We start from the raw sequence: 13,810 nt of genomic DNA, 5'->3' as shown, positions 1-13,810 counted from the left end.
ATGGGTTACCGCAATTATCTCTCGATCAACTACGATTATTTACTAGAGCATTCTCTCGAACTACTCTAGCTAATAATTTATGCAGCTCTGAATTATCCCACCAAAGTTTCGTTATCTCTAACCCCACTTTTAAATTCAAGTAATGAATCTCTTCAGTTACCCAAAAGTGATGTTGTTCAACAATAATCTAACCTAGTATTCTTTCTCAAGTAATACTAGGCAATTAGACACGATTAATCAAGGGCCCATTCAATTAATCACCATACAAAATATAGTTGAACAATCATATAATAAACCCGGCTCGATTATAACAAAACTGAGTCAAAACTTCATCTAACAATTGGTTTCATCAACCCTAGATTAAATATTTAGCTACTCATAGTAAAACAAAATAAAGCTATAAAATCATTCTAATTCACAAAATAATGATAACAAGAAGAAGAATGAAAAACTCTAACGGTGTCTTGATCTTATCACACTTGTTCTTGCCTCCAATTGAGTATAAAAACAAGCTTAACCTTGACTTGGGCGAGTTTGTTGAGTTTATATAGGGTTAGGATAAGTTTTCCACACTTTACACTTTAGACCTTAAACTTCTTGGCTTTCTCCAGATCGACCGCGGTAGCGGGACAACCGCGGCACGACCGCGGTGATTTACGACTATTCTGTTTTCCGCTTTTCTTTCACCGCGTTCCAGCCGCGGCCCGACCGCGGTCGCGGTGGACTGTTGCCCAGTTTTTCTTCGCCTTTTCTTGCTCATTTTCATCCGGGCTCTTCTCGATTGGCCTTGTATCTTCATTTTTTGACGCCAAAATACTCTATATTCTCCTCCTAACCCGGAGTAGCTCCTGCAAAGCATAAAAACCTCAGTTAGAGCATTTTGTTATCAGTTAGCACTTAAAACATCAATAAGGTATGGTTAATTTAGAGCATAAATAGCATCTACATCACATAATATAGGCTACTATCACACCATCGTCATAAAAAAGTTACTTGTTAAAGAAATGATCCGGATGGAAAGCATTATGTCTCAAAAGAACACCACTTTACCCATAATTAAACGCGGATTTAAGCCTTAAAGCTTATAGGTGCATTCCCGTTTCTATCTCTAGGGTGGTCTAGTGGTCCAAGAGTTGGAATGACAACCTTGAAAACCGGGGTCCGCTTACTAGTGAAGGGAACACCAAGGTGAATTTTTTCTATTTCCCTAAGTTTTGGTGGACAAAATTACCAAGTCTTTTTGTTGCTAGGAGGTAACACGCGCTCATGGATTAATCGAGGTGCGAGCAAGCTGGTCGGATGCTTCCATAAAAAATATGTATATAGAATGCGAGTTTGAGATAATTATTTATAGATCCGCCTCTGAACTGATTACAGCCTATTTTAACAATGGTGATACAATAGACACTAAACTATGAATTTCAAGGTTACACATGAAAGTTAGAAGGATAAATACGGTTATAAGACGAAAGGGGTGATTAACAATTGAAAACTGAGGGTACTTGCTGAATGTGATATGGTTTTGAAGATTCTTGCTTAGTATTGCTTCATAAGCTATTAATCAAAAAGGGCAATCTTTGTGGCTACAAAGGAAGTTTAATAAAATTGTTAATGCTAGGTTTGGGTATTAATGCAATTCTTACTTATTTAAAAAAAAAAAGGAATGATGAAGGAAGAAAAGAAACATTCTCTTTGAAATAGTATACTTATATATTTTGGATTTCAGGATGGGCATTGAGTACATGTGATTGACAGAGATTTGGAAGAGCCTGATCAAATTATGGGAAAATTGGTACGACCAGGTGGCAACCTCAAATAGCTTGAGTTAGGACTGGATGGTCAGTAGCCACTTGTCTAACTTACATAATGAAATTCATTTGTCATTCTGGTCAGACTTTACTTCTCCCTGGATGGAGAAAAGAACGTCATTTAGAAGTTTTACACCCATTTGTTCTTCTGAGCAGAGTGTAAAGAGAAGATTGGTATAAGCACCCAATAGACTTGGGATTGAGATGCAGATGATTTATTGATTTATCAATCTTTCTTGTACACAACTCCATTATTTTCTCTTGCTAACTAGAGATTGTGTGGAGAATATTAGTGCTCAGCGAGTTTTTGGATATGATCTTTTCAAGGATGGGAAAAACACCCTGCTATCTTATCCCCTGGAGAAATTTCACTCAGATGTTTCCGGAAGGAGCTTTCACAATGGGTGCTTCATCCAAAATGCGAGAGAAATCTGCGTCTCTACCCAAGTATATATCTCCTCTCCTTTTTTATTAATGACCTAGCTTGTATATTCTCAGTGTAAAACATCTTTGTTGGTGTTATGCTCTTTCGCTGATTAATTGCTACTCCATATGCTTTTGATTATCGGACAGTGTCAAACTGGTGAAGAGTTGAAAGCTTGGGGACCATTAACCATTGTTTATGATGGTTGTTTCTTGAATCTGCAATGTATGCGTTGCAACCCAAACGTAAGGGTAAAGTATGATAAAACTTTCTTCTGATTGCCGTACCACGTAGGTGTATGTTACTTCAATTCCATGGCATTCAGTGAGATGTTTACCTTGCTTTTCCAGGTCCCTCCTGAGATATATACACGATGCATTCAGTGCCGCAGTTGATAAAGGAAACACCAGGACAATGCCAAACTGAAGCATGCCAGATGCACTAGTCCAAGTAATCCTGGTGCTCTCCTCATGGGCGGCATTCAAAATGCATCATCCGTTAACTAATGGAGGGATGATCGTTGCATTGTCTAATATAGTTGTGCTCCGTGATCTTCTCAAAACCTTCGTAATTTGAACGATGCACCTACTCTCTGCAAATATCCTGAGTCCTTTTACACCTTGCGCTATGTATATTTTTGTTATATGTTAACTGCTGCTGCTGGTCTTATTTCGATCTTTATAAGTAGAAACTACCGCTTGGTACTTTCCCTTGATGGAATTTGTTGGGCCATCATGATTTAGGAACCACAACACTAAAGCACCTCTAATGGTGTCACCTGCTAAAGTTCTAAATACCAACGTCTGGAAAGAACCACAAGAAAATAAATTCTCTCTTCTACTGATGATGTGAAAACGCCCGACTCATGAAACTAAAGTGGTTTAGGATTTTCTGCAAAACAACTCTGATGATCTCACATGCTTACAAGTGACATTTGCCAACAGTGGCTCATTAAATTTACCTTTACCAACAATGACCTATTAAGAGAATGTACCTTTACCAATGGTGATGTGAAAAGGCTTTGTTCATGATCGATGGTATTCTGATCTACATAATTCTTCTTGAGCAATAGGTGTGACTCTAACTGGTACCTTTAGCTGCATGAATGATTTATTCCTTTTGCTTCAATATTTGTATCTACAGCATGTGGCATCCACCAACAATACGTTAGCTGGTGCTTTAATTTGTATAAGGTGTTCATTGCTTCACCTGATCAAGCTAGGAATGAGATGCGCCAGGCGTGCTTCGACTATTTGAGCCTTGGAGGAGTTCTCTCAATAGGACTGATATATCTTTGCTTTGATCTGGCTTAAATCCCCGACCGTTGATTCTTGTTTGTCATTTCTTTGTTGTCGCAATCTATGGTGTTGGCCGGTTGCTGCTTCCTTTCCCATCACTCAAAACACATGTGGATTGGTGCCCGGTTGATTTCAGTAGGCATCAATCTAGCCTTTGCTTCAATATTTCTTAACTTTTAACATATTCTGTTTGAATACTTTTATGCTGGCAATTTCCTATGAGTCAATACAGAGAGCATCTCGAATCAGTTTTCTCCCTATTGTCAAGGCAGAAGGGGTTAGGCAGCATATTATAGGGCTCCTCCTGTTGAAACCACAAAAGCAGAAAAAACTCAAGGCTATGCGACCTCCAGCAGTAATCTAGTCGTGAGTACTTGCATGTTTTTTAGCATTGGCCAACCTGTATCAAGAGATTAGTCCAATTGTAACATCTTTTTTGGTCCTAAGATTTTCTTCCCTTTTGCCCCCTCATTTCATTGATGACATTTATTAATTCCAATAATGAATTAAGACTTCTGCATGTTTTAGATCACCCCAATAAAACTACGTGCTTACCAGACTATAAGCCAAGTTATAGGTTCAACCAAGAAAAACAAGATTAATGTTATTCTTTAGCATTAAACCAATCATTTGGTAAGTACATCATAAGTCGTAATGAGAAAAAGACATGGATATTGCAAGATGTAGGCGTAATCTTCTACTATATGTTAAACTTCTATATGTATAAAATTCTAGCATATTATGCTAGAGTTCATACTGTCGTTGGAACACCCATTACTAGAAAACTGCCAAAAATCGTCCATCAAAACCGACCGAAATCGGCCGGAAATATAGGAAAACCGACCGATTTTCGACCGCTTTTAATTCGTCGTAACAATAGTGGTCGCTAAGGTGTTGCGACCGAAGATGGTCGCAATTTTCCAACCGAAGTCGGTCGGTTAATTTAACCGTTGGTTGACCGCTTTAACTGGCAACTTTTTTTGGAAAAATAAATATACCGACCGAAATCGGTCAGTATTATTTAAATTATTTTTTATTTATTTTTCAAAATAGCGATCGACTTCGGTCGGAATTATAAATATATATTGATTTTGCATTTCTATGTAAATTTTAACAGACCGACCGAAACCGGTTGGAATAATTAAAAAATAAATTTAAGAAAAAAGTTATTTCCGACCGACTTTGGTCGGTAATTTCAAATTTCTGCAAATTTCACATTGAAATTACCGACCGATGTCGATCAAAAATTATAAATTTTTGGGTTTTAATATGAGCATTCTGACCAAAATCGATCGGTTTTCTGCGTAAAAAAACTGGTAGAATATGCCTGCTTTTAAGCTACACCACCTGCCAATTACAACGAATAACTATCCTATAATGGCAGCATTACATTGCTGCCATTCAACCACAATTAACCAACAACAAAAACAATCAACCAACAACAACCACAGCAACAACAATAATTAACCAAAAACAACCACAACAACAACGCTAATAACAACCACAACCACAACAACAACGCTAATAATAACCACAACAACAACGCTAATAACAACTACAACAACAATGCCAACCACAACAACAACAATACAAATGTTCAATAATAAAATAAGATCAACAGTAGAATCATCATTCAAAACTATTCCAATTAAATATTCACAAGTTCAAGACTTTGTTTAGGAATACGCACCATTCAAGGAGTGTTTTGTATTGCATCATCTACATCCACTAGCAAGAAGATTGGCCAGCTGACCTTGAAGAAGATTAAATTGTCGGTCCCTCTTTTCTAGATGAACTTGAAGGGTATCAAATTGTTTATCTCTCTTTTGTTCTCTAGCCTTTGTTTGTTCAAGCTCTGCTGTCACCTTTGTGATATTCTTCTCCATAGACGAGAGAGTCGACCTATCAATTACCTCGCCTTGGGTGGAAGTCCCTACACCTTACAATCCAGCCCTGTAGCGCTGAAATGATCTCTCTGGAAGGCCGTATACTATCCTCTTTTTAGGACCACCAACAACATCCAACCATATCTTATGCGCTTCTTCATCTGAAACTGGTAGTCGCTCGCCTTGCTCATTCGGTGGCAAGCTCTGAGTGTACTCCTCTACATTAATCTTGTAACGACCCTTTATTTAGAAGATAGATAATTATTAACTATATAATATTAGAAACTTAATTTCAAGTTATAGTAGTTATGAAACTTACATATGTTGTCTCCGCCCGGTCCTCGACCCATCTACTTGGATCTGTCGATGCCTTTTTCTTCCAGATGTTAGTCTCCATGAAGAACTCATCATGAGTCATCTTCCTCCCATATTTTTTTTCCTACAAATATAATAAAATATGTTAACTAAATTAATATATATATATATATATATATATATATATATATATATATATATATATATATATATATATGTATGTATGTATATTAATTTAGTTACATGTTCGATAAAAATATAACTAAATATCTTAAGGAATTACCGGTAGTCTCCTCACATTCCCCATGCTCTTTGTGCCCACATAGTGCAAGGAGCCACCCTTCTCAGATGCTCGGGACTTCTTTCCCTGTTCACTCTTGTTCTCGAACTTCTCAGTGGTCCACTGCCTCAGCAGATCCTCCCATATGTGCGGTACAACCTATGAAGGCTTCTTGGTCTTCTTCCGAGCAGAATAGAAGGAATCAGATAGTCTTTTAGGGCATTTGAATTCAAAATTCTCAAAAATGGGACTGTTATACCGGTCCTCCCAAGCACACTTAGTCTTCAAATGAAGTATGTAATGTTAAATAAAAATATTATTAATATAATTCTTAAATAGATAAGAGTTGTATTAAAACCTTAAATTGGTTAAAAATTTGTTGCACGAGCTCTGGTGGAAATTCACTCCAAGTCGCGTAGGGTGCATCATATAACCGGCCAAGAGCTTCAGTGATTATTTTGTAGTCCGATGATTAAGTATGAACCTACAACATAGCAATTTCATTAAATAAACAAGACTAGCTATTATAATTTAGCATAAACAAAGAATTAATAAATAAATCTTACCCATTGCCCTCAGGCCTGAGGATCATCCTATGATAACGATCATACCGTTTTTCTCTAAATCATCTTCCTCCGATGAATCTGAAGCGTGCGCAGAAGGGGAGGCATCTGGCTCAGCGCTACTATCCCGAAGGCGAAGTCTAGGAGACGAACTTCGTGGAGAGGGAGACGGGGTCGCTGATGAAGATGGTTGCAATCCACACCCCTGCTGCGATCCAGACCACTGCTGCAATCCGGCTGGCTGCATTCTAGATGGATGCGATCCAGCTGGTGATGAAGCAAATGGATCAGATGACCGGCGTATCACCACATGGCCCTGTGACTGCTGACTCGATGGACCCATGTAACCATATGTAGGATCATGTGGAGGAAGCGGGGTATAGCCCTGTGGCGGAGAATGGTAAGAATACTGTTGGGAGGGCGAATGATAGGTAGTCTGATGAGTAAATGGATGTGGTGGAAAAGATGTATACCTAGAAGATTGTATCGGCCATCAGCAACGGAAGGATGCAAGTGTGGAGTGGAAGGAAGCGAGGGTGTAGCACCATCATCATGATCAATATGCCTCTTATCCTTCCTAGACCTACCTCGACCCCTACCGGTTATCTGCATAAATTAAAGAAAATGCTAGGACTGAGAATATAAATCTATATAAGTTCAGAGTGCTTGAAAAAACTAACATGCTAGTCGTCTTCGCAGTATCCTTCCTCGTCCAAAAATTCTTCCTCTTCACTTATTTCATTTTCATTAGGTGATTTTTAATCCCCATTTTCTATGATTGTTATTTCCTCCATATCAACCTCTTCTAATATGCATTAAGTATGCTCTAAGTCATTTTCTAACTGATCATCCACCATTAGGTTAACACTTGAGGTGTCATTTTGGTAAGCAACATCTAGCACATTCTCAACTTCCACCCCACCAACAGGCTTAGTTTTGATTACAACCAACCAATCAGCCTTATCCCTCCGCAATGGATATGGAGCACAATACACTTGTCTAACTTTTTCTGCAATTATAAAAGGACCATAGCGATCATACTCCCTCTTTTTACTAACCTCAATTATATTATACTGCGAGTGTACATTTGTACCTCTTCTAGGTGTTGGGTCAAATCACTTGCATCGGAAAAGCATGATCTTCTTATTTGGCCAACCTGAATATAATAATTCTAGAATCTCTTTGATCACACCATAATAATCATTTTCCCCATCCTGGTTGCCTTCACCACCTTTGACACACACCCCATTGTTATTGCATTTTTTATACTTGGAGCATTCCTCGGTGTGACATTTGTAACCATTCACAAAATACTTAGACATAGTTGTAACCGCAGATGTAGGTCCCCAAGATATATCTTTCAAAAATTGATTAACACCGTTGTTTGGATTATTGACCTACATGTAGTGTTAAATAACTCACAAGTGAGCATGTATATTTACAAGTGACCAAGTATGTATATTCACATGTTGTGAGCATGTGATTTTTGCCCTATATAAATTACTCCTATAAAATCCAAGAAAATAGATTTTTTTCAACTATTGTTGCCATTTTATATGAATTTTGTAGGATTTTTATTAATTTTTTGCATTTTGTGCACGTTTAACTTTTACTAAAATCATGAAAATGCTAAAAATATCATGCATTGCATTTAGGTTTTATTTTTACATTTTTAGGATTAATTAGTAATTATTTGTTTCATAAAAAATGAAAATTACAAAAAATGTCCCATTTTTACATTGTTACCTTTTATTTTTAGATTAATGATTTTCCTCTTCTAATTTAGGATCATAGTAATTTTATAATTTTTGTAATCAGATATCTGACATAATTCTACAATTTTAGACTAATTTAGGATTTTACATTTAGGATTTGTAATTAAAAAAAAGAAGAAAAAAGAAAAGAAAAAGGAATAAAAAGAGGTAATAAAAGGGGCCTTTAATTGAAATTGGGCTGTTTCCATACCCAAAAACAGCCCAAATCTTGACCCAGACCCAAACCCATACCAGCCATACCCGGTAAAGGCCTGCACCACCCCCAAACGACCTCGTTTTGCCTTTCTTTCATCACGACCGTTGTATCATTGTGATCCAACGGCCCGAAACTGACCCTCATTTTACTATAAAACTGTCCTAAAACTAGTCACCCGCCCCCCAAACCCCTAAACTCAGTTCATTTCTCTTCTCTCACCCTCCCAGATGAAAAACCCTAGTCGCCCACTTTACCCTCGCCGTCTCCGCCGCCAACCGCCACCGGAAATCACCTCACGGCGGTTCCGGTGCTCCAAATCGATAAAAATTCACAAACCATAACCCTAATGTCCTCCCAAACACCATCCTACTAACCATTTCCCCCAAATCTTCACCCATTTGCTCGAATCTTAGATCTAAATCGGAACCTAAAAACCCTAACTCCTCTAAATTAACCCAAAATTTCACCAGGCCATCTCCTCACTCCCCTCACCCCTAATACCCTACTAGATTGCCCAAAAGGCCCCTCAAAACCAAGCAACTTCATATCAAAAATCTGAAACCCTAGAGGTCCACACTGAACGATTCTGGAAGTTCAAATGGTTCAGACCTACATGAGTCACTTGCTCTTAACAGGAGCAATTGATTCATGTGGGTTTGATTTATTTTTTATCAAGATTGCCCTAACCAGTGCAAGCTCCAGCCAGATTCTCCGGTTCCAATTTATTTCCCACATTAGTATAGGTAATTTTTGGCTTGCTTTCTATTTTTTTTTCTTTTCTTGGCCATCTCTTTTTCTTTTTTCTTTGATTGATTCTTCGTTGTGGTTGTTCTATTTGTAATTGCATGTTTTAGGTTCTTATTTCTTATTCAGAATTGTTGTTTCCTTCTGTATTTAGTCATTGAGACTAGGCAGTATTTTTAGGGCTAATTTGCGTATGTTTTTTCAATTACTGGTTGGTCAGTTTTTGGCTAAATTGGTTTAGCTTGTGTTCAGTCGATTTCATTTAAAATCACTATGTTAGTTTCTTGTTGATGACACTGTCAATTGGTTAAATAGTTTTAAATTTCAGAAAGTGCCTCATTAATTGGTTAATTCTGGTTTCATGTTGGGTTCAAATATTTCTTTTTGGTGTCGTTTCTAGTTCTAGTTCAATTCTAAACGAATTTAAGTCTAATCAAAGGGTTAATTGAATCAGGGTTTGCTTCCATTTGATCTTCCTTGCTTCTAAGTCATGTTTTTGTGTTGTTTGCCTTAGTTTGCAAAACAATAGGAACTTATAGGGACCTAATTGAATGAAAGAAATTTAGGACAAAGCTGAAATAGTTAGTAATTGGAAGGGTAAAAATGGACTTTTACAAAGGCTAAAATCAGAAGGTTCTGGTATTTTGGACAACTGTCCCTATTTTAGCAAAAATGCTGGTAATGGATAAGAAAAAAAAGACAGACAGCTTTATGAAAAAATATTGTACTATTCTGCAGTTTCAAATTAGGTCAGAATATTCCTTTTTTGATGCCTTTTTGTGCATTCTATAAGAGGAAACATTCCCTCACTCACACATAGATTTTTTTTAGCATCATCTTCTGCCTAAAAGGTTCTGAAAAATATCAAAAATTCAGACCCTAAAAAATACTCAAAGTTTTCTGCATCATTTGGTTAAAAATGGTTTAGAATTGTGTCTTGGTTTCTCTCTGCTAGTAAGAACCTCAAAGTTTTTTCGAAGGATTTTTGGTTTTCTGGGTTTAAGATTGGTCTAAGAAGCTGCCTATTGTTGTTTGAGCTGCTAATTTGTTCACATTTCTTTGCTTGCTGAACTCCTCCTTCCTTTTTGCTTTGTTTCGATATTCAGGTACATCTTCGAATCTTTGGAATGGGAGTGAATATCATGGTACTTGTAACCTTAAAGCTGATGTGTAAATGCTAAATGAAATTTGATGCTCCAATATTTAAGCTCCAATTTTCATTTAAGTCTGATTCTCTTTCAAGTAGTTTTTAGGTCATGGTTTAGTGTTCATCATGCAGTTTTCTTTCCAGCTCTAATTAAGCATGTTATAGCTGTTAGTGGATATGTGATATAGTTGTAATATTTATGACTTGGACATTCAACTTAGCTTAGCGGTCTCACATGTATTTGAATATTTTCTTGTTCATCATTATTAGAGATCTGGATGCATAGTGGACTGTCAAAGAATGAGTGTATGTTTGAATAGGCAGGATTTATAATTCCAGCTTATATTTTATGTTTGATATACAAGAAATAGCATGCTTAGATTTAATGTAGTTTATGAATGAATCCAGGATTTAATTTTGTTAATGAATACTAGCAGCATGTTCAAATAGATTAGCTATAGTAGTTGTTTGAATTAGAAGTCTATAATCTGTTTGTTCATGCATGTTTAGCTTCCCAAGATTTCATATAGTTTTCTTGTGTTATTTGTTAATTAAGAGGATTAAGTTTCAGCCATGGCATTGTTATATTAGAGGCCTTCCTGTTAATATGCTGGCTAATTTTAGCCTCATAAGCTGGCACGTCTATTATGAGTCCAGAGTGACCAGATCTGGTCTTCTTCCGTTTTGGGCTCAATATCAAGACCAACAAGGTTCAACCTTGGCTTGTTTCTTTTAATCAGATCTCACCTTTAATTAATTTCAAATGTGTATTTTATGGGATGGTTGGGCTGGGCATCAGCCCAAACGAAATAGCCCTGACCGCATTAAGCCTGACATGGTCTTCAAGGTCCATGTCTTTTGGGCTCGATTTCGAGTCCAGGCAGTCCCAACGCTCCACCCCCTTTTCTGTAAGCCCGTTTAATAATATAGTGGGCCTGCTATTGGCCCAGTTCTTTGTCCAAATTATTATAGGCATGTTTTACATATCCTTACCCATAATCAATGGCTTAAATCCAAAATAGTTACAAGTAAAAGCATCCCTTTATTACTTTAGTCATACAAGTCAATTTTTCTAAAAATCGAGGTGTGCCATATATCATTGAATCCTTTATGGCCCTTTTATTAGTATTACAACTTAGAATTAAAATAATTCATAAACACCATAATTTGCTTTAGGCACGCAATTAAATTATTACAACTACGAGTACGGCTCCCGTGACGTGGTTGTGATAACTAATTTTAAATTAGATTTAAGTAGGAGCATCTTTCGTTTGCCTTAGAGAAAAATACAAATCGTTTTGAGGTGTGCCATACGTAAATAAAATTCATAACCTATGGCCCTCACATTAATATTAACTTAGTATAGAAAAGCACCTTTTTAAACACTCGTAGTTTGCTTTAGGCGCATTTATAATAAAATCATCATAGCTACGGGTACGATTTCCGTGACGTAGCTGTGATACCTAATTCTCAAATTTGGGGGTACATTTATGTGACCCGGTCACAACTTTTAATAACTTTAATAAATTAAAATGTTGTAGATCGTGGGTACGGTTCCCGTGACATGATTCGCAATGTGTATCAAACAGACAAGTGTACGATAATCGTGACTTGTTCCAGAATAATTTCATAAAATAATTAAAAAGCGGTTATAAGGTTAAAAATGCACAATAGGTTTAAAATGTGTAGTATATCAGATAATAGGCCAATTATTAATAGTTTAAGCGACCATGCTAGAACCACGGAACCCGAGAATGCCTGACACCTTCTCTCGGGTTAACAGAATTCCTTACTTAGAATTTTTGGTTCGCAGACTTTTAAATAAAGTCGAAATTTCCTCGATTTGGGATTTAAAAATGAACTGGTGACTTGGGACACCAAATAAACTATTCCAAGTGGCGACTCTGATAAACTAAATTGATTAATCCCATTTCAAATAATGTCACTTTAATTGGAAAAACTCCCATATACCTTTCGGGTGGTAAAAAAGGAGGTATGACAGCTCTGGCGACTCTGCTAGAGATCAAAACCCAGAACTTCAGTTCAGGGTTTAAGAATTCAAGCTTAGAATAACTGTTATATTTGGCTTTTATTTATTATCTGATTTTATTACATGTTTGAGCCTAATGTGTTAAATGTCGCTTTTTACCGCTTTGATATTATTTGAACTGTATAAACTATTACGAAACCTTTCCCATCTCATCTTCGGGGATGTGCACGCTGGCATCACTCCTCTTCTGTTAGTGTCATACCTTAAATTAGAAAGAGGCTCGGACAAGTTACAAAGCCGGATGGCCTTTTGGTTCCCGGTACGTATCCCCCTCCTCGGCTCGAGTTGTCCACTCGGGTACACCAAGTCTAGAACAATACACCCAGGTTTTAAACTTAGAATAACTCAGCCTCATGCCGGATCCCTAGTAGGAACGTTTGTTTGCATCATGTGCATTTGACTTTGGGGACTCAACACAGGGGTTGGGTCCGTCTAGGACAGGTGGACCCCAGAATGAAAAGACCATCCTGATGCATTTTTACGTGCTACTTGTACAATTATTTGTTGCGGTTTGCATGTTGACCGGTTGCTAAAATAGGGAGGAAATTGGGAAAAATAAAATTGAGGTAGGAGAGAGAAAATTACCCGCCTTTGAAAAACCTGGTGCCCAAAATATGCTGAAGCTCTGCCAAAATTTGAAAAGAGAAAAGGAAAGAAAAAAAAGGGAAAGGAAAATGGTTTCAAAACATTTCATGTCTTTTTTGTTTTATTATGTCAACATTGATCGAACTACGCGGGTTTGATTCTCACCGGATGTGGGATACGTAGGCAACCCTCATCGGGTCCAGCCCCGTTTCTGCAAAATAACCTAAAAATTTGAAAATGTCATCATTTGTAGTCAAAAAGAAAATGGGTAACGCCGTTTTTGTCTAAATAAGCCAAACGCTCCGACGAGGACGCCGGAAGGCTGTTTTTGCAAGAATAGCCGCCGAAGGTTCCTTTGTTAATTTTTTGCTACCTAGCAAGCACAGCCCTAAAATTTTCCTTTTCGAAGTGCTGAAGGGCCGTATTTGCAAAAGTAGTCGTGTTATTTAAATTTTTGCAATTGACCTCTTTTATAAAATTCGATGTGTTTTAAACCAATTACCTTAATTTAAATGTGCAGAATGAGCACAAGTCAAAACTTGCCAATGAAGGTCATGACCAAGATACCTTTGGAACTGTACATGTGGTGGGAAGATCTGGGTAAATCAGGACGAGATGTGGTCAACCATCACTTGGGGGATCTCACCTGGTTATTGAAGATCAAGCCTAAAGGAGACATAATAAGAGCATTAGTTACATTTTGGGATCCAGCTCACAACGTACTTCATTTCTCGAACTT

General features: G+C 37.3%; 1 pseudogene; it reads left to right on the top strand.

The window, feature by feature from the left end:
* Positions 1-4,770, top strand: part of LOC109236065 — a 5,503-nt pseudogene extending 733 nt beyond the window's left edge.

This window comes from Nicotiana attenuata, chromosome 12, assembly GCF_001879085.1.
Source record: "Nicotiana attenuata strain UT chromosome 12, NIATTr2, whole genome shotgun sequence".
NCBI lineage: Eukaryota > Viridiplantae > Streptophyta > Magnoliopsida > Solanales > Solanaceae > Nicotiana > Nicotiana attenuata.
This window is presented reverse-complemented; position numbering and strand designations above follow the sequence as displayed.